General features: G+C 42.8%; 1 long non-coding RNA gene across 1 annotated transcript in view; it reads left to right on the forward strand.

The window, feature by feature from the left end:
* Positions 1-25,610, forward strand: part of LOC139168283 (uncharacterized) — a 39,667-nt gene that overhangs the window by 10,625 nt on the left and 3,432 nt on the right. The window contains exon 2 of the long non-coding RNA XR_011559265.1: positions 24,621-24,889. This is a non-coding gene — a long non-coding RNA (uncharacterized lncRNA). The remainder of the gene's footprint in view (positions 1-24,620; positions 24,890-25,610) is intronic.

Raw genomic sequence — 25,610 nt, forward strand, 5'->3', positions numbered from 1 at the left:
ATATTTTATGTCATTTACATGATATACATGTATATGTGTATGTATGTGTGTGTGTGTTTGTGTGTGTGTGTGTATATATCTCACATGTTTTTGCTGAATATTTAAAATTAAGGGAGACTAGGATAGCACACATACCGGGTACAGGAGATGAGCCTGTAGTCTAATGGCTAAGGTCGCCCCAGGTTCAAATCCCAGTAAGGGTGTGGCTACCTGATGAAGGCAAATAAACCTGAAATAGATCTATAGTAGTCTCCCTTCCTTTTCATTATCAGCAAAAATATGTCACACACACACACATATATATATATCACATGTTTTTGCTGAATTTGAAAATTAAAGGAGAGTAGGATAGATCCATTTCGGCCTTGTTCTGGCCTCATTAGCTAGCCATACCCTCACTGGGACTTGACATACATACACACATGCACATACATATATACATACATGCATACACGTATGTATGTGTGTATGTATGCACGTACGTATGTTATGTATGTATATTCAGGTTCTGTTCCAGATTTGCAAAACATGTTTTCTCCCTACGCACCTGAATGGGGAAATCATTTCTTGCGGCTCCAAAGAGGAGGCTGGTGCGAGAGATGTCGAAACGCAATCACGGAGACGTGGTTACTGGTGGAACCGGCGGGGGGTGGGGGAGTGAGGGGGTTCCTTATTTGGTGCAAATCCGTGGAAGGTCGGATTGCGGCCCTGCTGTGGACGGAAAGGGAAGCGGTGAACTGACCGGCCAGGCTGTCTCTTAAAGGAGGGGGGCCCTTTACAGGGACGTGATTTGACACCCCCTTATCCCAAAATAAAACAAGATGTTGAGACTCTGGAAAGAGGGCAGAGAAGAGCAACAAAGAGGATTAGGGGACTGGAGGCTTAAAAATACCAAGAACGGTTGCAGGAACTGGGCCTGGCTAGTTGAATGACAAGAAGGACCAGGGAGACATGAGAGCAGCCTTCCAGGATTTGAGGAGCTTTACCAGAGAAGGTGAACCTTTCTGCAAAGCCCAAGGAAGGAAGGAAGGAAGGAAGGAAGGAAGGAAGGAAGGAAGGAAGGAAGGGAGTGACGGAGGGAGGGAGGGAAGGAAGGAAGGGAGGATGGAAAGAAGGAAGGAGCGAGGGAGGGAGGGAGGATGGAAGGAAGGAAGGAAGGAAGGGAGGATGGAAGAGGAAAGAAAGAAAATAATGAAAAAAGAAAAAAGAGAGAAAGGAAGAAGGAAACAGGGAGGAAGGGATGAAAGGAAGAAAGAGAAAGAAAGAAAATAATGGAAAAAGAGAGGAAGGAAGGAAGGAAGGAAAGGAAGGAGGGAGGGAGGAAAGAAAGAAAGACAAACAAACAGAAAATTGATGGCAGAAAAAGACCTCATGGTTCCTCTAAAAGGAAGGAAGGAAGGAAGGAAGGAAGGAAGGAAGGAAGGAATCTGAGCAAGCCATGGATGGACAGAAAACATGGCTAGTTTAATGAAAAGAAGGTCGAGGGGAGACAGGATAGCAGTCTTCCAGTATCTGAGGGGTTGCCCCAAAGAAGGAGTTGAACTATTCTCCAAAGCACCTGAGGGCAGAACAAGAAGCAATGGGTGGAAACTAAAGAAGGAGAGAAGCAACTTAGAACTAAGGAGAAATTTCCTGACTGTGAGGACAATTAATCCATGGAACAGCTTGCCACCAGAAGTTGTGAGGCTCCAACACTGGAAGTTTTAAAGAAGATGTTGGATAACCATCTGTCTGAAGTGGTGCAGGGTCTCCTGCCTAAGTGGGGGGTTGGACTAGAAGACCTCCAAGGTCCCTTTCCACATTTATTACTTTTTCTGGGCACTTCTGTTTGGTGCCCTTTGGCTCGAAGCGGCCCATAAATTAATTAATTGTGAGGTTGCCACTTGGGTTAAGTTGTGTTGCCTTCCCCGGCCCCCAAAAATATCCCCAGCTGTTTTCGATTTGGAGAAAGCCTCTTTTTTTCTGACTCAATAGAAACCGAAGAGCAAAGTTCTCCCTTCTGCCACGTGGCCTCCCCCGAGAACGGGACAAGTTTATTATCAGATTTTTCTTTTGGAACAAACAAAAGGATAAATAAACAAACAACTGTGGAAGAACCACGTGGACATTTGAAATGGAGGCTGTTTTAATTCTGGAGCAACTTTCAAAACAGTGTAAGAGAGTTGGAAGGGACTTCGGAGGTCATCTAAACCAACCCCCTGCTCAAGCAGGAAACCCTCTATTATTTGGCTCTTCTTCAAAACCTCCAGTGATGAAGCATTTACAACTTCTGGTGGCAAGCTGTTCCACTGGTTAATTGTGCTCAACTATCAACAATTTTCTTCTTAGTTCTAGGCTGCTTTTCTCCTGGATTAGTTTTTGGTTCAAATCCAGTTAAGCTGCTACGGTAGTCCTTAGTGTGGCTCTTCAGATACAAGCCTTGATGGTCTGGGTGGGCAGTTTGTGAAGGCTGCACATTATTTTTTTTAGAACAAACACCCCCCACCCCCATTAGCAACCTTGGGCTCGGCACATGGCACAAATCAAACTTTTGAAGGGCACACAAATTTACAACAACGGCCCTCGCCAAGCTGGACAGCATGCAAGGTTGATTAATAAAATAATATATCGAGATTATATATGGAGATTTTGTTGATCAACCCCCCTGTATATTGTCCCTCTGTATTATTTTATTAATCAGCCTTTTTGATCAATTTTATTTTGTTTATCAAAATCCCTGTACTGTATACAGTATTATTCCTGTATATTATTTTCTTAATCAACCTTTTTGAACAATTTTGTTTATCAAAACCCCTGTACTGTATATTATTCCTGTATATTATTTTCTTAATCAACCTTTTTGAACAATTTTGTTTATCAAAACCCCTGTACTGTATATTATTCCTGTATATTATTTTATTAATCAGCCTTTTTGATCAATTTTATTTTGTTTATCAAAGCCCCTGTATATTATTCCTGTATATTATTTTCTTAATCAACCTTTTTGAACAATTTTGTTTATCAAAACCCCTGTACTGTATATTATTCCTGTATATTATTTTATTAATCAGCCTTTTTGATCAATTTTATTTTGTTTATCAAAATCCCTGTATATTATTCCTGTATATTATTTTCTTAATCAACCTTTTTGAACAATTTTGTTTATCAAAACCCCTGTACTGTATATTATTTTATTAATCAACCTTTTTGAACAACTTTGTTTATCAAAACCGCTGTATATTATCCCTGTATATTATTTTATTAATCAACCTTTTTGAACAATTTTATTTTGTTTATCAAAATCCCTGTACCGGTAAATAGACTCTGGACAACCAAATAACAGTGTTTTGGAGTGTATTTTAAAACCTCACCAGTTAGCACCACATTAAATTTGTATCTTAAACCTAAAATATTTACGGTATGGCTGGACTACTGGTTAAAGTTATTTTTTTGGTGGGGTGGAAAGGATAAAAAAAAAAGCCCACCCGATTTAAAAGAAAAAAAGTTGGTTGCTAAGGGAAGTGCCCAGCTTCAATGCGATGCAGCTAAAATTTAAATTGAAATGCTACGAGACGAAGCGCGGATTGAAGCATCCTTCCGCAAACAATTCTACTCACTGCAAAAATAAAATTAAAACAATTTAAAAATCACATTGCCTCCGGTTTGTAGGCCGAGGAAGGGGTGCAGTTGTGAGTTCAAATCTTTTATTTTGCATTGAATCATTGGGGCTGGGGGCCGCTAGCGGTTTATTGGGGGGAATTGAATAGATGCCCCGAGGCCGGAAGCAAAGAAGAGCAGAATAACTAGAATAATTGAGCTTGGGAAGGGACCTTAGAGGTCTTCTATTCCAACCCCATGCCCGACCAGGAAACCCTATATCAGTGATGGTGAACCTTTTTTCCCTCAGCATCCCCACACCCCACTGCCCCTCCTTACACTGTTTCCCAGATTCTGGTGGGCCCAGTAGGCCCATTTTTTGCCCTTGCCTGGCTCCAGAGGCTTCCGTGGAGCCTGGGAAGGGCAAAAACGGCCTCCCACACCACCCGGAGGCCGTCCAGAGGCCAGAAATGGTTTCAGTGGGCCCAGTAGGCCCATTTTATGTGCCATTGCCTGGCCTCAGAGGCAAAACAGCCTCCCATACCCCCTCTGGAAGCCCTCCGGAGGCCAGAAAAGGCCCATTTTCTGACTTCCAGTGGGCCCAGTAGGCCTGTTTTTCACCATTGTCTGACTCAAGAGGCTTCCATGGAGCCTAGGGAGAGCAAAAACGGCCTTCCACACCCTCTCTACAGGCCCTCTGGAGGCCAGAAAAGGCCCATTTCTGGTGGGCCTGGTAGGCCTGTTTTTGCCCTCACCTGACTCCAGAGACTTTCTTGAAGCCTGGGGGGGGTGCAAACGCCCCCCACCCCCAAGGCTCTCCAGAGGCCGAAAATGCCCTCCCAGAGCCTCCACACGTGCTGGAACTGAGCTAGGGTAATGGCTCGCGTGCCGGCAGATATGGCTCTATGTGCCACTTGTGAAACACATCAGTAATAGACTGCTCCCAGTGTGAGCCACTCTATAAAGTTGCAGTAAACTCTGGGATCCATGTGCAGCTGTGCGCCCCCAGCGGCATGCACGCTCCCCCGCATGAAATTTATCTTCTGTGCATGCTCCTGAAGCCAAATCTCGTGTGAGGAAGCTCGCACAAGTGGGATTTCAGCGATTTTGGCGCTGAAGCAAAAATATCAGCAAAAATCACCGAAATCTCACTTGCAAGCGCATCCTCATGTGAGATTTGGATTCTGCGCATGCATAGAAGCAAAATCTCACATGGGGGCATGCATGCGCCCACCACCAGGACTGCACCAGTAGCGCCAGCGGTGGGCAGCCTACACATGCCATAAATTTGCCATCCCAGCCCTATACCATTTCAGCCAAAATGGTTGTCCAATCTCGTCTTAAAATAATAATAATAATAATAATAATAATAATAATAATTTATTAAATTTGTATGCCGCCCCTCTCCGAAGACTCGGGGCGGCTCACAACAAGCGATAAAACAATATTGTACAGGCACAAATCTAATATTAAGAAAAAACTAAAAACCCTATCAATTTAAAAAACCAAACAGCACATACATACCAAACATAAATTATAATAAGCCTGGGAGAAAGGTGTCTCAAATCCCCCATGCCTGGCGGTATAGATGGGTCTTAAGTAGTTTACGGAAGACAAGGAGGGTGGGAGCAGTTCTAATCTCCGGGGGGAGTTGATTCCAGAGGGCCGGGGCCGCCACAGAGAAGGCTCTTCCCCTGGGGCCCGCCAGACGACATTGTTTAGTCGACGGGACCCGGAGAAGGCCAACTCTTTGGGACCTTATCGGCCGCTGGGATTCGTGCGGTAGTAGGCGGTTCCGGAGGTATTCTGGTCCAATGCCATGTAGGGCTTTAAAGGTCATGACCAACACTTTGAATTGTGACCGGAAACTGATCGGCAGCCAATGCAGGCCACGGAGTGTTGTAGAAACGTGGGCGAATCTGGGAAGCCCCACGATGGCTCTCGCGGCTGCGTTCTGCACGATCTGAAGTTTCCGAACACTTTTCAAAGGTAGCCCCATGTAGAGAGCGTTGCAGTAATCGAACCTCGAGGTGATGAGGGCATGAGTGACTGTGAGCAATGATTCCCTGTCCAAATAGGGCCGCAACTGGTGCACCAGGCGAACCTGGGCAAACGCCCCCCTCGCCACAGCGGAAAGATGATGTTCCAATGTCAGCTGTGGGTAGAGGAGGACGCCCAAGTTGCGCACCCTCTCTGAGGGGGTCAGTAGCCCCCCCCCCCAGGGTAATGGACGGACAGATGGAATTTTTTTAAAAAAAATTTAATTAATAGAGTTGAAAGGGACCGTTAGGTCATCGAGTCCAACCCCCTGCCTGAGCAGGAAACCCTACAGCACCCCAGCCAAATGGAAGTCCAATCTCCTCTTGAAGGTGTCCAGAGTTGGGGAGTTCACCACCTCCCCTGGCAGGCAGTTCCATTGGTTGATCGCTCTGACCATCAGGAAGTTCTTCCTTATTTCCAGGTTGAATCTCTCCTTGGTCAGCTTCCTGCCATTGTTCCTCGTCCGGCCCTCTGGTGCCCTGGGGAATAAAGAGACCCCCTCCTCACCGTGGCAACCCCTCAAGTATCTGTAAACTGCTATCATGTCCCCTCTGGACCTTCTTTTTTCTAGGCTGTCCATGCCCAGTTCTCTCAATCTCTCTTCGTAAGTCTTGGTTTCGAGTCCCCTAATCATTTTGGTTGCTCTTTTTTGCACCTTCTCCAGAGTTTCGATGTCTTTTTTGTAGTGAGGTGACCAAAATTGGATGCAGTACTCTAGGTGGGGTCTGACCAGGGCATAGTAGAGTGGTATTAGTACTTCCCTGGTCTTGGAGCGTATTCCTCTGTTGATGCAGCTTAGGATTGAGTTGGCTTTTTTGGCTGCTGCTGCACATTGCTGACTCATGTTTAGTTGATTGTCCACCAAGACTCCAAGATCTTTTTCGCAGTCACTACTGCTGAGTGGGGTATCTCCCAGGCTGTATGTATGTCTAGGGTTCTTTTTGCTGAGGTGGAGGACTCTGCATTTGTCGGTGTTGAACCTCATTTTGTTGGTATGGGCCCACTGTGATAGTCTGTCTAGGTCTTCTTGTACTCTGAGCCTGTCCTCAAGGGTGTTGGCTACCCCCGCCAGCTTGGTGTCATCTGCAAATTTTATTAGTTCCCCTTTTATTCCCTCGTCCAGGTCGTTGATGAAGATGTTAAAGAGTACAGGACCCAGGACAGAGCCCTGTGGTACTCCACTGTCTACTTTTTTCCATGTGGATTTGGTGCCGTTGAGGACAACTCGTTGGGTGCGGTTGGTCAGCCAACTGTTTATCCATCTACATGTGTAGTAATCTACTCCATTTTTTTCTAGTTTGTGGATTAGGGGATTGTGGTCGACTTTATCGAAAGCCTTACTGAAGTCCAAGTATATGAGGTCCACTGAGTTGCGTTGGTCAACTGACTTGGTTATGGTGTTGAAAAATGATATGAGATTGGTTTGGCATGATTTGTTTCTGATGAATCCGTGCTGGCTATTGGATATGATCTTGTTTGTTTCTAGGAAGTGGGTAAGTTGTTTTTTGATTATTTTCTCCAGTATTTTTCCAGGTATAGAGGTCAGACTGATTGGTCTGTAGTTACCTGGGTCGGTCTTTTTGTCCTTGGGAGGCAACACCCACAGCCACTCCGTCTTGTCTGGATTGAGTTTGAGTTTGTTGACACCCATCCAGTCCCCAACAGCCTCCAGGCACCGGCACATCACTTCCACTGCTTCTCTGACTGGACATGGGGTGGAGATGTACAACTGGGTATCATCCGCATATTGATGATACCTCACCCCATGCCCTTGGATGATCTCACCCAGCGGTTTCATGTAGATATTAAATAGCAGGGGGGAGAGGACCGACCCCTGAGATACCCCAAAGGGAGAAACCTAGAGGTCGACCTCTGACCCCCCACTAACACCGACTGTGACCGACCGGAGAGGTAGGAGGAGAACCACTGGAGAACAGTGCCTCCCACTCCCAACCCCTCCAGTCGGCGCAGAAGGATACCATGGTTGATGGTATCGAAAGCCGCTGAGAGGTCAAGAAGCACCAGGACAGAGGACAAGCCCCTGTCCCGGGCCCGCCAGAGATCATCCATCAACGCAACCAAAGCAGTTTCCGTGCTGTAACCGGGCCTGAAACCCGACTGTTGAGGCCCTAGATAATCGGCTTCTTCCAAGGACCGCTGGAGTTGGAGCGCCACCACCTTCTCAACAACCTTCCCCATAAAGGAAAGGTTGGAGACTGGACGGTAGTTATTAAGCACGGCTGGGTCCAGGGAAGGCTTCTTGAGGAGGGGGCGCACAAGTGCCTCCTTATAAGGAGCCGGGAAGGACCCCCTCCCCAAGGAGGCGGTGACAATCTCCTGGACCCAGCTCCGTGTCACCTCTCGACTGGCCGAAACCAACCAAGAGGGACACGGATCCAGTAAGCAGGTGGCAGAACTCACAGCTCCAATGGCCTTGTCTACTTCATCAGGTGTCACCAAGTCAAACTCCTCCCAGACAGATGGACATACTTCCAGTGTTGGAGTACCCACAACTTCTGGAAGCAAAGGGTGTGATTTTCCACAAGCCAGGATTTGGGGTGGCCTATATAGCCGTGTTGGCAAACCTATGGCACACGTGCCACAGGTGGCACACGGAGCCATGTCTGAGGGCACGCATGGCATTGCCCTATGTCGGCTCACGCATAGGGCTGGTCAGCTGATTGTCAGCCTTGGAGAAGGCTGTTTTTTGCACTCTGGAGGCTTCCCTGAGGCTTCCAAAGTGTGAAAAACGGCCCTACGGGCAAACAGGAAGTCTGTTTTTCTGAACTTCCTGTTTGCTCGTTTTGCCGTTTTTTGCACTCTGGAGGCTTCAGGGAAGCCTGAGGTGAAAAACAGACCAATGCGGGGATGCGCGCATGCACAGTGTACTGTACATGGGGGAGTTGTTTGCCGGCACGCACACGATGTAGTGCGCCCACACACTCCCATTTTTGGCACGCCAGAAGAAAAAGGTTCGCTGTCACTGCTATATAGGCTTGACGCTTTTGAAGGCCGAAGCTGGTTTCTCCCTTGTTGCCAATCTGAGAGAGAGAGAGAGAGAGAGAGAGAGAGAGAGACCCGCCGGCGTCTTTTGACGGCCTGTCAGGGTGTGAAAGACAGAATCCCTTCAGCTGTTGGGGCCTAAAAGCCAGCGGCAGGCTGCCTGACCCTCAAAGCGACAACAACACAACAACAACAACAACAGGGCGCTGCTGCTGCCAAGCCGCCTCACCCGCTGTCAAATCAGACGAGGGGCTCCTCACGAATTTGGCGGCAAAGACTGTGAGGTGCTAAGTCGAAGGATGAGGGGAATTTCGGCCTCTCACGCTCCCTCTGCCTCTCTGAGTTTGTGTGGTGTGTGTGTGTGTGTGTGTGTACAGGCCCTGAATTTTCAGGGCGGAGGGAGAAAGCTGGCAGGAAGGTGGTTGGTTCCCCGGTCTCAGGATTCGCCCTCGGGCACCGTCTGCTGGTCTCCTCAAAGGAGTGGGTGCCACCCGGCTCCCTTCACAGGCTTCAAAGAGGGCGAAGTGGAACAAGGATGGATCTGTTAAAAAGGCTTTTCTTTTCTTTTCTTTTTTTTCCTTTCTTTTCTTCTTTCCTTCCTTTCTTCCCCTTTCCCCTTTTCCTCTTCTCTTTCTGTCTCTTTTCTTTTCTTGTCTTCCTTCCTTTTTTCTCCCTCCCTCCCTTTCTTTCTCTTCCTCTATTTCATCTTCTTTTTTCTTGCCTTCCTTTTTTCCTTCCTTCCTTCCACTCTCTCTATTTTATTCTCTTTTTTCTCTGTCTCTTCTGTTTTCTTTTCTTTTTTCTTTTCTTGCCTTCTTTTTTCCTTCCTTCCTTCCACTCTCTTTCATTTTCTCTCTCTCTTCTTCTCTATTCCCTTCTTTTCTCTTCTCTTCTCTTTTCTTGTCTTCCTTTTTTCTCCCTCCCTCCCTCCTTTCCTTTCTTTCTCTTCCTCTATTTCATCTTCTCTTTTCTTGCCTTCCTTTTTTCCTTCCTTCCTTCCACTCTCTCTATTTTATTTTATTTTTTCTCTGTTTTCTTTTCTTTTTTCTTTTCTTGCCTTCTTTTTTCCTCCCTTCCTTCCACTCTCTCTATTTTATTTTATTTTTTCTCTGTTTTCTTTTCTTTTTTCTTTTCTTGCCTTCTTTTTTCCTCCCTTCCTTCCACTCTCTCTTTCATTTTCTCTCTCTCTTCTTCTCTGTTCCCTTTTCTTTTCTTCCTTCCTTTTTTCTCCCTACCTCCCTTCCTCTCTCTCTATTTCATTTTCTCTTTTCTCTCTCTTTTCTTGCCTTCTTTTCTTTTTTCCTTCCTTCCTCCCTCCTTCTTTTGTTCCTTCCTCTTCCCCCTTTCCTTCTTTCCTCTCTATCTCTTTTTCATTTTCTCTTTTCTCTTTCTGTTTCTTCTATTTTCTCACCTTTCTTCCTTTTTCTTCATCTTCCCCCTCACTTCTTTTTCCTTCCTTCCTTCCTTCCTACCTTCCTCCACTCTCCCTCCCTCCCTCTCTCCCTTCCTGCCTTCCTTCTCTTTCTTTTTCATTTTCTCTTTTCTCTGTCTCTTTTCTTGCCTTCTTCCTTTTTCTCCTCCCACTTCCTTCCTTCCTCTCTCTTTCATTTTTTCTTTTTGTTTCTTCTCTTTTCTTGCCTTCCTTCCTTCTTTCTCCTCCCACCTCCCCCATATCTTGTTCCCTTTCCTTCCTTCCCTCCTTCTTTCCTTCCTTCCTTCCTTCATTCTTTCCTCCCTCCCTCCCTCCCTCCCTCCCTTCTCTTTCTTTCTTCCTTTGATCTCAATTCCTTCCCAAACTCCCCTTTCTTCCAATCCCATTTTCCTATTTCTTTCTTTCTTTCTTTCTTTCTTTCTTTCTTATCTTTCATTCCTACTTCTTCTTTTTTCCTTTTTGAGCTTCAACGAAGCCATTTCTTTTTTCTTTAAAAAACAAAACGCAATTTGCCTGACATGTAATCGCTCGGCAGGGCAGGAGTCAGGACTTAAATGGCAGCTTTTTTCCCTCCTTGGCAAAACTTTTCCGTGGCCCATAATCTGCTCTTAAACACGAAAACACGTCTTTTAATCAGCTAGGAACACGCTCAATTAAAACTATTATAGGGAGGGAGCCGTCAGCCTTCTCGGGGCGAGCTGAGATTTGTGCCTTGTTGACGGACACGCTGTACATTTCCACCAGGCTTTATAAACCAAATTGGGTTGTGTACATAGCTCTTCACACACAAACGCAGGCGCCCGCACGCCCCCTCTCACCCACTTCTCCTGCCTTCCCATCTCCTGATTATTGCCACCCAAAGAGGCCACGACAGCCTGGGCCACAAATCACAGCTCACAACTCAGGGAGAAACTTTCAAACAGGAAAAGAAAAAAAACCCTCCTTTTATTTATTTCCCGAGAGTTTGGAACAATTAACCATGATTATTTTGTTAAAACATGTACTAGGGAGCAGGTATGAATATAAACAAAAGCAAAGTTGGTACAGGTAGATTTGGATAATAGGATGCAGTGATGGGCTCCTACAGGTATGGTCAGGTACACAGAACCAGTAGAAAAAAAATGATTTTTTTTCCTTTTTTTTCCCTTCTGGGCCCTGGGTCTGTTTTTCCTATCACAGTAAATGAGGTTGAATGTATATAATTTTAGAAGACATACACATTTTATATAGTAGATAATGTCTATTTTTGTGTGCTTGTGTGTAATATGTATGTACACATATGGCATATAGACATAGAATTAAATAGTATATTTTAGATGTTCAGTAATAATAAATAGACAGGGAAATTATATCTCTTTGAGGCTAGGAATGCCAGGCACCCTAACCCAAACCCTTGACATGAATGACGTCAAGTTGGCCACCTTTAAGCCAGTCACATGACCTTTAAGACACCCCCAGTCATATGATCGTCAAGCCACTCCCACCTGGTCACATGGCCAGGAAGCCACACCCACAAAATAAACCATGCCCACAGTGTGGTAGTAAAAATTTTTGCAGCCCTTCACTGAATACATCTCCCCTGTATGGAACCCGCATTGCATACCGACATTAATACACCCGAGATAGTCCAGAAATATTTCACAAGAAGAGTCCTTCACTCCTCGCAACAAAATACTTTATTCCGTCAGACTTGAAATACTATAATTAGATCATTTACAACTGTGTTGCTCCCGATTTGATCTAACTGTAGTTCATAAAATCATCTACCAAAATGTCCTTCCTGTTAATGACTACTTAAGTTTCAACCGCAGCAATACACGAGCACGTGATAGATTCAAACTCAATGTAAACCGCTCCAATGTAAACTCGACTGCAGAAAATTCAACTTCAGCAACGGCGGGATCAATGCCTGGAACTCTGTGGTTTCTTCCCCAAACCCCAAAATCTTCAACGTTGGACTGCCTACCGTCGACCTCTCCCCATTTTGAAGAGGTCTGTAAGGGGCGTGCATAAGCGCACCACTGTGCCTACCGTCCCTGTCCTATTGTCCTCTTTTATCATTACTTTCTACTTACGTTATGCTTATACAAACTACTATCCTATACTTGTTCAACAAATAAATAAAATAAATAAATGAATTAGGACAATAGGACAGGGACGGTAGGCACAGTGGTGCGCTTAGGCACGCCCCTTAGACTGTAGACAGTCTAAGATTAAAACTTTTGGGGTTTGGGAAATAAATTCTATTTTGGTCTGGAACCCCAGTTTCATTCTTCTCTTCTAGAGATACGAGCCCTCTTTGCTAACAAACACTAGTACAGTGGTGCCTCTACTTAAGAACTTAATTGGTTTCGTGGCCAGGTTCTTAAGTAGAAAAGTTTGTAAGTAGGAGCAATTTTTCCCATAGGAATCCATGTAAAAGCAAATAATGCGTGAAAACCCATTAGGAAAGAAATAAAAGTTCAGAATTTGGGTGGGAGGAGGAGGGGACGTTTTTTTTCTCTGGGCGCTGGCAGAGGTTTATTCCCTCTCCAAGTGCCCAGAGAAAGGAAAATGCTCCGTTCGCTCTGGGCTGCCAAAGCCTCCTTAAGCGCCACCAAAAGGCTCCTCTGGCAGCCCAGAAAAGCCCGAGATGGCCGGGGTTAAAGGGGGAATGGCAGGAAACTGGCCAGGCCTTCACGCCGCTCTCAAATTTCCTGGGAGATTTTTCCAGGCTCGGGTTCTTAAGTAGAAAATGGTTCTTAAGAAGGGGCAAAAAAATATTGAACACCCGGTTCTTATCTAGAAAAGTTCATAAGTAGAGGTGTCTGTAGGTAGAGGTACCACTGTATGTACAAACTCATTGCTTTTTGCACATGGGATGAAATCTCACACTTTTCTTAACCCTGTCAATACCAGTTAAGCCCTCAACAGGGTGTGTTTTGCACACTGCTGCTTTCACAATGCATGTTTCCTGGGTAGGTAAGGTCCCAAATTAAATCTATTGGGGCTTTTTTGGGATTTCTTTGGTGGTTGGAACAAACTTCCAGCAGACGTGGTTGGTAAATCCACAGGAACTGAATTGAAACCTGCCTGGGATAAACGTCGATCCACCCTAAGATAAAATACAGGAAAGAGTATAAGGGCAGACGAGATGGACCAAGAGGTCTTTTTCTGCTGTCAATCTTCTATGTTTCTATGTGGTTGTTTTCTGTGCAAATTTTAGCCAGGGAGCATCATAATCCCCCCCCCCCCGCTTCTCGAACTCAAACTTGGCTCCATTCTTTGGTGGGATGGAGGGTGAATTTGGGGGGTTACCGTTAGCAGCACCCCTGCAGGTTTTAGAGGAGGAACGATGTGTATTTCATGCTTTGGGGGAGAAGTCACACCTTTTTGTGAGTTGGCCCCCATGGTTGTGTCATCGAAACATCAGCCAGAGGGTGAAGGAGGTGTTAAAAAAGATTTTATCTCCTTTGACACAGAGTTGTTTCACTGACTATTTGCTCTAGAGCTGGTAAACATCATGTGGGCTTGTAAATCTTTTTTTAAAAAAAAAAAATATGGAGGGTTTTTTTAAAAAAAATGTTATCATCAAGCTAAACTTCTCTTTGCTCTCTTCTTTTTTTTAATTATCATCAAGCTATCCATCTCTTTGCTCTCTTCTTTTTGTCCTTGGTTAATTGGAGCAAAATGGCACTCTTCACGTGAGCTGTTGCAATATTGGCGAAAACAAACTTGTCCTGATGCGGCACAATAAAATCTCTGTGTTTGCCAAGGATTTTAGATCATTGAAAGCAAACTGATTTTGCAGGATTTGGCCTCAGCGTTATTGACAATAGAAAATAGAATCGAATCGATCAAACAGAACAGAATAGAAAAGAATAGAAAAGAATAGAATAGAATAGTAGAAAGGAATGAAATAGAATAGAATAGAATGGAAAGGAAAATAAAAGAATAGAATAAGAAAGTAAAGAATGGAATAAGAAAGTAAAGAATAGAATCGAATAGAATTGAATAGTAGAATAGAATAGAATAAGAACCTAAAGAATGGGATAAGAAAGAATAGAAAGTAAAGAATGGAATAGAAATTTTTTATTTATTTTGTCAAGTGTATACATAATGACAGAAAAAGTGTAAAAATGATTGTGAATACATAAACGTATAAACGTGGTTATGAATACATGAGATGGTTACGAATGCATGGGGCCTGTAGGACAGGGGTGGCAGGCCCATTGGTACTCATGCAGCCCCTTACAGACCTTTTGGGAATAGGGTGAGATCAACTGCAGACAATCTAAGGTTAAAGGTTTTGGGGGTTGGGGAAGAAACCCCAGAGTCAGGTAGTGAATTCCAGGCGTTGATCCCTCTGTGGCTGAAGTTGAATTTTCTGCAGTTGAGTTTGCAGCGGTTCACATTAAGTTTGTACCTATTGTTTGCTTGTGTATTGTTGCAGTTGAAGCTGAAGTAATCACGGGCAGGTAGGATCTTGTGGCAGATCATTTTTGGGCCCTATCCTTAGGTCAGATAGAAGGCGGCGTAGTTCTAAATTTTCTAGGCCCCAAATTTCAAGTCAGTTGGAATTAGGTATTCTGATGCAAACGGAGAAGTATAGTACTCCTCTCGTGAAATATCTCTGGACATTCTCAATTGTATTAATGTCCGATATGTAGTGCGGGTTCCAGACAGATGAGCTGTATTCGAGAATTGGTCCAGCAAATGTTTTATATGCTCTGGTTAGAAGTACAAAATTACCAGGGGAGAAGCTATGCAAGATTAGGTCAACTGCCCCAACATTGGAAGTTTTTAAGCAGATGTTGGATAACCATCTGTCTGAAATAGTGTAGGGTTTCCTGCCTAAGCAGGGGGTTGGACTAGAAGACCTCCAGGGTCCCTTCCAACTCTGTTATTATTAACCATTCTTAATGCCTTCTTGGCAATGCTGTCGCAGTGGGCTCTGACACTTAGATCAGTAGTGATGATTACTCCAAGATCCATAACTGAGTCTTACCACTGTGCCACCCCCAGCTCTCTCTATTCCTTCCTTCCTTCCTTCTTTCCTTCCTTCCTTCCTCTCCTTCTCTCTCTCTCTCTCTCTTTCTTTCCTTTCTTGCAATAGCAATTAGACTTATATACTGCTTCCTCCTCCCTCCCCCTTCCTTCTTTCCTCCCTCCCCATCCCCTTCCTTCCTCTTTCTTTCTCTTGCTCTCTCTCTCTCTCTCTCTCTTTCTTTCTTTCTTTCTTTCTTTCTTGCAATAGCAATTAGACTTATATACTGCTTCCTCCTCCCTCCCCCTTCCTTCTTTCCTCCCTCCCCCCATCCCCTTCCTTCCTCTTTCTTTCTCTTGCTCTCTCTCTCTCTTTCTTTCTTTCTTTCTTTCTTTCTTTCTTTCTTTCTTGCAATAGCAATTAGACTTATATACCGCTTCCTAGTGTTTTCCAGCCCCCTGTAAGCGGTTGACAGAATCAGCATATTTGCCCCCAACAATCTGGGTCCTCATTTTATCCACCTCGGAAGGATGGACGGATGAGTCAACCTGGAGCTGGTAAGATTCGATCTCCCAAACTGCTGGCAGCCGGCGATCAGCAGAAGTAGCTTGCAGTACTGCACTCTAGCCACTGCGCCACCGAAATACCACCGGTCAATAGTCGCTATTTCCAGTGATATTGTAACTTCGAACAGTCACTAAACGGTTGCAAAATCGAAGACCGCCTCTCTATATGAATGTTACAGCAGGACCAGCTATTTTAGTTAATTGTAATCAAATTGTGTGATTAAAAACAACATTTTATATCCGGGCTGTCACCAGGTGACAGCCAGCAGTCCATGCAAGTGGATTTCGCAAGATTTTTGTCCATGTTGTTGGGGTGCTCAACAGGAGACATGGAATGTTAACATTTGGCACTGACGTGACGTTTGACATTTTAATTTTATTTGATCATGCCGTCTTTTAAGAAGGCTTCGGACATGTGACTGTTTACAAGGGGGGCAGTACAGTGTTCCCTCGATTTCCGCTGGGGATGGGTTCCGAGACCGCCCGCGAAAGTCGAATTTCCGCGAAGTAGAGATGCGGAAGTAAATACACCATTTTTGGCTATGGACAGTATCACAAGTCATCCCTTAACACTTTAAACCCCTAAATTACCATTTCCCATTCCCTTAACAACCATTGACTCACCATTATTACTGGTACTCACCACCGAATAAGACACTTAGCGATCCTGATATTTATAAACATAATTATTTATGAACAATAATTATTTTTTTTGTTATTTATTTGCAAAAATTATTAATTTGGTGATGACATATAACGTCATCGGGTGGGAAAAACCGTGGTATAGGAAAAAAAACCGCAAAGTATTTTTTAATTAATATTTTTTGAAAAACCGTGGTATAGGCTATTCGCGAAGTTCGAACCCGCGAAAATCGAGGGAACACTGTATATTCTTTGAATTGCATTAAAGAGTATTTTAGATCTGCCTGCCTATTTTGGCAAGATGACTTTGCATTTATGTTTGATTTGATGTGTTATTTATTTTAGACGTCCCATTTTTTCATCAGTCCAGCTCTCTCTCGAAGAGCGGCTAACGATGGCGTACGATGCCATCGATATAGATGAATAACATAGAAACATAGAAGATTGACAGCAGAAAAAGACCTCCTGGTCCATCTAGTCTGCCCTTATACTATTTCCTGTATTTTATCTCAGGATGGATCTATGTTTATCCCAGGCATGTTTAAATTCAGTGACTGTGGATTTACCAACCACGTCTGCTGGATGTTTGTTCCAAGCATCTACTACTCTTTCAGTCAAATCATATTTTCTCACGTTGCTTCTGATCTTTCCCCCAACTAACCTCAGATTGTGCCCCCTTGTTCTTGGGTTCACTTTCCAATTAAAAACACTTCCCTCCTGAACCTTATATATCCCTTTAACATATTTAAAGTTTTTGATCCTGTCCCCCCTTTCCCTTCTGTCCTCCAGACTAGACACATTGAGTTCATGAAGTCTTTCCTGATAATTTTTTTTGCTCAAAACCTTTCAACATTTTTGTAGTCCGTCTTTGGACCCGTTCAATTTGATCCATATCTTTTTGTAGGTGAGGTCTCCACAACTGGACACAGTATTCCAAATGTATAACTCTCTCATTAAAATATGAAGGTTAAGGTTCAAAATTCTATTTCAATTGTATTTATAGCTGTTAATCTGGCACCCAGACCTTGTATTTTCTACCAGCTCCTCCTAAAATCCGAGCTTTGAGCTTTGCATTTGAGTTTTGCAAACGCTTAAATGTTCTAATCTAGAACAATCTTTTAGATTTCGCTCTCGCCTCTCTGCTGCCCGTTTTATTCTGAATCGAGTTTGATTTAATATTACTGTTTTATTTCATATTTCCTCTTTCTTAATCACATGTCTCTGGCAGAGAGGGGCATCATTGGGCAGCGCTCCATGGAATTAATATATAAACAACCACATTCACATTGAAATATTAAAATTAATTTTACATTCGGTATTGTATTTCTTTGTTGCTGTTGTTTCTTTTCTATGTGTATATTGTAAACTGTTCCTTATTTTTTTTGAGCAGTGTGTGTATATGTATATATATATAAAACACAGATGTGCACACACACAAACACACACACACACACAATTTTAATGCATTTTCTTTGTTTCATGCATTGCTCAAAGGGATGACTGCTTGGACAGTTCTGAGATGCAGTGAACAGAAAAATAAATAAATTCTAGCTTTGTTTTGAATCCGTTTGCATTGCATATGTTCCCAAGTGAGTGAACTGGAAATCAAATCAATACATAAAAGTATTTCATGGAAACTCAACAGCCACCAAAGACAGGACCCTGCCCCACCCCCATCTTTACAAATTTCAGATGAAGACAAATGAAAATGTTAATTTTCAACATGTTGATTTTTTCCCCCTTAAAGCTGTGCCGAAGTTACCGATGCAGAGACAGACAAAATAAAATACAGCATTTAATTTTTTTAAAACAGAAGTTTAAACCAACTGCTTTGATTTTGCTAGACTACCACGTAGCCCAAGCAGAGCTAAAAAAAGAATATTTTTAACAGGCTCCGATGCACAAAATAACTGGAGGGAATCAGCCCTTGGAAGCTACACATCAAGTCCTCAAAAGTCAAGGTGGATTTTTTAAACAGGTATGTCTGGCCTGCCCAGGTATCCCTCATTCCCTCCAAGGAATAAAACTTGATGGTCTGGTGGCCTTGTTTTGCTTAAAGTTGCCTTGGGGCTTAAAACTTTCGTTTTCAGCTTGGGATGCCTTCCCTTTTAACTTGGCTCCTTTAACACAAACGCAAGCAGTCCCAGGATTCAGCCAGTGTATTAACTCCGTGTATTAACAGTGTATTAATTCAGTGTATTAACTCAATGAAACCAATGGCTTGGGATGTCAGAATAGCCACTGACAAACATAGCTGCGTTCACACAACAGGTCTCAAGCTCCAAACAAGCCGACATGGGCTTTTGGACATGCAGCAGCTTTAAAAACACACACACACATACACACACGCTTAAACTTAAATGGGCTATGGGCTATGCTTAGATCGCCTTAAACATGACCTCAGCATAGCCCATAAAATCCCCTGCTGCAATGTCCTTCCTGTCAATGACTACTTCAGCTTCAACCACAACAACACACAAGCACACAACAGATACAAACTCAAAGTAAACCGCTCCAAACTCGACTGCAGGAAATACAACTTTAGCAACCGAGTAGTTGATGCCTGGAACTCACTACCGGACTCGGTAGTATCGTCACCAAACCCCCAAAACTTGACCCTTGGACTCTCCACTGTTGACCTCTCCTGATTCCTAAGAGGTCAGTAAGGGGCGTGCGTAAGTGCACCAGTGTGCCTTCCATCCCCTGTCCTAATGTTTCTCTCTCACTAGCATCATGTATATAAATATTATATCTTTGCATACCACCAATACATACATGACAAAACAAATAAACAAATAAACAAGTAAATAAATAAATAAGTTAATAAGTTAATAAGTTAATAAATAAATAAAAATAAACTGCTTGTTGAATCATAACTGCTGTCATGATTTGATGGTTGTTTGCAAAATTGGAAAGAGCTTCCATGCTTAAGAAGTATTGGGAGGAAAACACCGTCCCAGAATTGCTGGAGGCCTGGCAATATAGACACTGAATAAATTATTATTATTATTATTATTATTATTATTATTATTATTATTATTATTATTATTATTTGTTAGCGCAGTGAGCCAGATGTTTGGGTTGGATTTGGCACCTTTGATCTACCTATCGAGCCCTTCCTAAGGATTTAGGCAGATGCTGCTTAATGCGATGTTATTAGGGCCCGTGCTGACTTTTTCAAGGGCATCCGGCCGCTTCCAGGGGTTATTATTGTTATTGTGGGTCAGACAGTCAGACAGATGTTCAGGCTGGATTCAGCATCTTGTGTCCACCTTGAGCGCATCCCACCCAAGGATCTGGGATAGACAGATGTCGTCTAATAATATTAAAGGACTCGTGGGATGTCAGCTGTTCTGCGTCAAGCTGCCTTTTGCAATTGACTGACGGTAATTTTGGGTCAATGTCCACGGTGGTTATTATTGTGGGTTCAGTGCCTAACTAACTATAACTTTATCGCCAGGCATGGGGGAGTTGAGATATTCCTTCCCCCTGGGCCATTACAAGTTATGCATGGTATGTTTGTGTGTATGTTTGGTTTTTATAATAAGGGTTTTTAGTTGTTTTATTTTTGGATTGTCACATGCTGTTTTTGTCATTGTTGTTAGCCGCCCCGAGTCTACGGAGAGGGGCGGCATACAAATCCAATAAATAATAATAATAATAATAATAATAATAATAATGTATTGTTTTTTATATTTGTAAATATTCAATAAATACTATTTTATAAAAATAAATAAATAAATAATAATAATAATAATAATAATAATAATAATAATAATAATAATAATTTGTAAGCTTTGTTTGTTTCGTTCCTGTAGCTCATTTGTCGATGGCTGCCCAGGTTCCACAGCAGCCACCGCGGTCCTTTTTATCCTGGGCAACGACCGAGCCAGTATGGACTTCTTTTTGTTTTCTCTCTCCATTAGTTTAAATGGCTTAGGTACGTTTAGTCTGGCTCCTCTGCTTTGACCACTCTGGCAAGGTTAGACCTACCAGTAGTTTACACTACCACCGGCACAGCTCTCAGCTTCACTGAAGCACACAAGCCCCACTACCACAACAAGGCGTACCCATCAGTGGGTGGTGCACCGCCCGACAATCGAACCCGGGTCACAAGAATGGGAATCTTGCATGATACCACTACACTAAAAATCTAAAAATTGAGCTGCAACGACTCTGGCATAAGCCAGTGAAAGTGGTCCCAGTGGTACTTGGCACGCTGGGCGCAGGGCCAAAGGATCTCAGCGGACATTTGAAAACCATCGGAATTGACAAAATCTCCATCTGTCAATTGCAAAAGGCCGCTTTACTGGGATCTGCACACATAATTTACCACTACATCACGCAGTCCTAGGTGCTTGGGAAGCGCCCGACTGGGGATGAAATACGAAATCCAGCATAGTGATCTCATTTGCTGTGTTGTATTGACATAATAATAATAATAATAATAATAATAATAATAATAATAATAATAATAATAATAATATACGAAATCCAGCATAGTGATCTCGTTTGCTGAGTTTATTTATTTATTTATTTATTGGATTTGTATGCCGCCCCTCTCCGGATTGAAATAATAATAATAATAATAATAATAATAATAATAATAATAACAATAACAACAACAACAACAACAACAACAACAACTAGCTCTTTAGACTGGATGTAGCATTTTTATCCACCGACTGAGTTCTTTCCAAGTGGATATTGGACAGGGCTAACGATCTCATTGCAGGATGTCAGCTGTTCCGAGTCGAGCTGCCTTCTGCAATTGACCGATGGGGATTTTGTCAATGCCACTGGAGCTCAAGTGGTTCCATTGCAGTAAGTCAGATGCATGCGCAGGAAGTAAAATCTTGTGAGAGGATGTGTGTGTGAGGGAGATTTTGGCAATTTTTTGCTTCAGCCCATGCGCAGAAGCAAAAAACCCCACCGAAATCTCTTGCACACGCCCCTCCCCTTGTGGGATTTTGTTTCCTGACGCCATCACACCGGTAGCAAAAATTGAGCTGCGGGATTTTGCTTCTGCGCATGTGTAAGGGTGTTGTGGTTAGCTCTGGCCCAGCTCCTGCCTCAAGGACTGTGGATGTGGAGGAGACATCCACATGCTGCAGGCCTGTTTTGCCCCCGGTGGAATCCGATGATGAAGGCTCCTCTGACCAAGAAGACATGAGTGACAGGGAGGAGGAGAGTGTGGCAGACAGCTCAGAAGGAGATCAATTCTCTAGCTCCTCCTTGGATTCAGAACAAGAGTTAATGATACAGCCACGCATGCGGAGAGCGATGCACAGGCAACAACAACTGAGAGATTATTATCAAAGAAAATGAGGCCACCTGTGGTTGGGTGGGGCTGTGGTCATTAGTGAGGCTGCTATAAAGAGCAGCCTGTGGGTTTGGCCATTGTGGAGGATTATCTGATTGTTGTGTTTCATGACTGCCTTGCTGACTTCGACCTTTGTGTGCTGATTTTTCCCTGCTTTGAAACTAAACCAGAGCAAAGTGTGTTTCACTTTGTGAAAGAAGAAGGACTGTGAATTGCCTCACAGCTGCAAGCTAAGTATCACAGAACTGATAAGGGACTTGTAGAAATTACCAGGTTGTTTGGAGACCAGTGCTCTTTGCTATCCCAAAAGAGGGCTTGGTTTAAGTGACTTTTCATTATAAAGAACATTGTCTTGAATTTTCAAACGTGTGTGTGTCTAAAATTTGTACCTGTGAATTTTTGGGAGGATTCTACCAGAGAGCCCGACAGAACAAAGGGGAGGCGCGGGAGAGAAATTCTGGCAATTCTTTACTTCTGCCATGCGCGGACGCAAAACAAATCAGCGAAATCTCTCTCGCACACATGTCCCCTCATGAGATTTTGCTTCCTGTGCATGTGCCGAAACAAAATCTCACTCGGACGCATATACGCGCATGGTGGAGACACGGAGCTGCGCACCCAGCACACCAGTAGCAGCAACCTCCGCCTGCTCCAGATATACTGGACTTACAACACTATGTTTAGTGACCATAAGGCACTGAAAAAGGTGACCGTTTCCCACACTTATGACAGTGGAGTTTTACCCCCAGTTATGTGGTTTATATTCAGTTGCTTGAAAACTGACTCGTATTTATGACGGTTGCCGAATCCCGACGTCACACGATCCGCTTTTGCGACGGGCAAAGTCAATGGGGAAGGCGGACTCACTTAACGACCGTGTTATTAATTTAATGACTGCGGTGATTCACTTAACAACAGTGGCAAGAAAAGTTGCAAAATGGGGAAAAACTCACTTAACAAATATCTCACAACATAAATTCCGAGTTCAGTTTTGGTTGTGAATGAAGGAGTACCTGTACTGCTGTATCATCATTAATACAACAATAACAACAATAAAAAATAATAGAATAGAATAAGATAGAAAGAATAGAATAGAATAGAATTCTTTATTGGCCAAGTGTGATTGGACACACAAGGAATTTGTCTTGGTGCAGATGCTCTCAGTGGACATAAAAGAAAATATACATTTGTCAAGAATCAGGAGGTAAAAAACACTGAATGATGGTCACAGGGGTCAAATAAGCAATGAGGAAACAATAAATATTAATAAAAATCTTAGGATACAAGCAACAAGTTACAGTCCTACAGTCCTGAGTGGAAGGAAAAGGATGATAGGAATTATGAGAAAAAACTAGTAGAATAGAAGTGCAGATTTAGTAAATAGTTTGATAGTGTTGAGGGAATTATTTGTTTAGCAGAGTGATGGCATTCAGGGAAAAAACTGTCCTTGTGGCTAGTTGTCTTGGTGTGCAGTGCTCTGTAGTGATGTTTTGAGGGTGGGAGTTGAAACAGTTTGTGTCCAGGATGCGAGGGGTCCGTCAATATTTTCCCCACCCTCTTTTTAACTCGTGCAGTCTACAGGTCCTCAATGGAAGGCAGGTTGGCAGCCATTGTTTTTTCTGCAGTTCTGATTCTCCTCTGAAGTTTGTGTCGGTCTTGTTGAGTTGCAGAATAATTGTTATTGTTGTTGTTATTATTTTTATTGTTGTTGTTATTGTTTTATTCACAAAAATCAGTAATACACAGCCAATGAGATTTATATGTTGGATTTTGTATCACAGTATCCCAAGTCGAACACTTTCCAAATGACTAGGACTGTGTGATGTATTTAGGTGTCGTAACTAAAGATGGGGTTGGACTAGAAGACCTCTAAGGACCCTTCCAACTCTGTTGTCGTTGTTGTTCTTTCAACAATACAACACAGCAAACGAGATCACTATGCTACATTTTGTATTTTGTATTTCATCATCAGTCGGGCGCTTCCCAAGCACCTAGGACTGTGTGATGTAGCGGCGAATTATGTGTGCTGATCCCAGTAAAGCGGCCTTTTGCAATTGCTATTATTATTATTATTATTATTATTATTATTATTATTATTATTATTATTGCTATTATTATTATTATTATTATTATTATTGCTATTATTATTATTATTATTATTATTTTGAAAGTCAGACACAGGACATTCAAAAAGAAAGCATGATGTTTTAGCAACTTCTGGGGAGACAATTTGCTCATTTCTAGCAAGCTTCTGTTTCTGGGTATAAAGTTTTCTTTATTTTTTCGCCAACATACGGTAAAAACAACATGAGCAGTAAAAAAAACCCACAGAATCAGTGCCTAAAATAATAATAATAATAAGTGATATTTCTTTCATACATTAAACATTCAGAGAAAAAAATACTAATACAGTAATGCTTTTAATATATACTTTTTATCCTCTTCTTAGAAACATAAAAACATAGAAGATTGACAGCAGAAAAAGGCCTCCTGGTCCATCTAGTCTGCCCTTATACTACTGTATTTCTTGTATTTTATCTAAGGATGGATTTATGTTTATCCCAGGCATGTTTAAATTCAGTTACTACTTCTTTGCTAAATTAATTGAAATTAACTATACATGTACATATTTCATCTACTGATAACAATTTTATAAAATCTAATCCCTTATATTCCCTTTGGTGGAAGGTCTTAAGCATAAGACATAATGAACTCCATCTGTAGAGTCTGGAGGACAGAAGGGAAAGGGGGGACATGATCGAAATATTTAAATACGTTAAAGGGTTAAATAAGGTTCAGGAGGGAAGTGTTTTTAATAGGAAAGTGAATGCAAGAAAAAGGGGACACAATCTGAGGCGAGTTGGGGGAAAGATCAGAAGCCACGTGAGAAAATATTATTTGACTGACAGAGTAGTAGATGCTTGGAACAAACTTCCAGCAGACGTGGTTGGTAAATCCCCAGGATTTATCTATAATAAAACATAAACATCTTAACTCAATATCTAATTTAATCCTTTCAAGGTTCTGTTTCTGGAAACTCAGTTTATCGTTCTTCCTTTTTTATTTCAACAGAAAAATCTGAATTTTTTAAAACCAGCATGAATCGCAGCCGGGAACCAGTTTCTACAAGTAATGCTGACGCATCCAAGAGGTGGCTCTGATATTATTTCGTGCAAAAGGTTGGACATGATGCTCCCCTCGGCCTGCACACAACCACACCTCCAGAAAGAGAAAGTGAGCCAGGCCGCAAGAACTGAGTTGCAGAAGTGAAAAGCACCCAAGCGTTTGCAAAGTGATTTTTGTGGCCGACTGCAGCACATCTGTAGTGTTGCATTAAACAGGTAAATGCGTTTTTGATATTTGTCTGATCCACCACAGAATAAAAGACACACACACACCCCTTGACACAATGATGACCATTTTCTGGAATGCCATCGATGGCTGCAAAGCCATTTCATTTTATTTAATCAGAATAAATCTGGAAGGGGACCCTGAAGGTCTTGTAGTCCAGTCCCAAGCAAGAGACCCTCTGCCATTTCAAACAGATGGCTGTCCAGTTTCCTGCTGAAAAAAACAAAACTCTACAGTGATGGAGCACTCGCAACTTCTGGTGGCAAGCTGTTCCACTGGTTAATTTAATACCTGCAGCCAGGAAATCAGATGAGGACTTTCAAAACACTTTTGCTTTTCACTCCTTTGCTATCTTCATTTATTTTATTTATTTATTTATTGGATTTGTATGCTGCCCCTCTCTGGGGCGGCTAACAACAATGATAAAAAACAACATGTAACAATCCAATTTAAGAAAACAACTAAAAACCCTTATTATAAAAACCAAACATACACGCAAACATACCATGCATAACTTGTAATGGCCTAGGGGGAAGGAATATCTTAACTCCCCCATGCCTGGCAACAAAGGTGGGTCTTGAGTAATTTGCGAAAGACAAGGAGGGTGGGGGCCGTTCTAATCTCTGGGGGGAGTTGATTCCAGAGGGCCGGGGCCGCCACAGAGAAGGCTTTTCCCCTGGGGCTCGCCAAAGCAGGACTAGAAAACCTCTA

Source organism: Erythrolamprus reginae, chromosome 5 (assembly GCF_031021105.1).
Source record: "Erythrolamprus reginae isolate rEryReg1 chromosome 5, rEryReg1.hap1, whole genome shotgun sequence".
Taxonomy (NCBI): domain Eukaryota; kingdom Metazoa; phylum Chordata; class Lepidosauria; order Squamata; family Dipsadidae; genus Erythrolamprus; species Erythrolamprus reginae.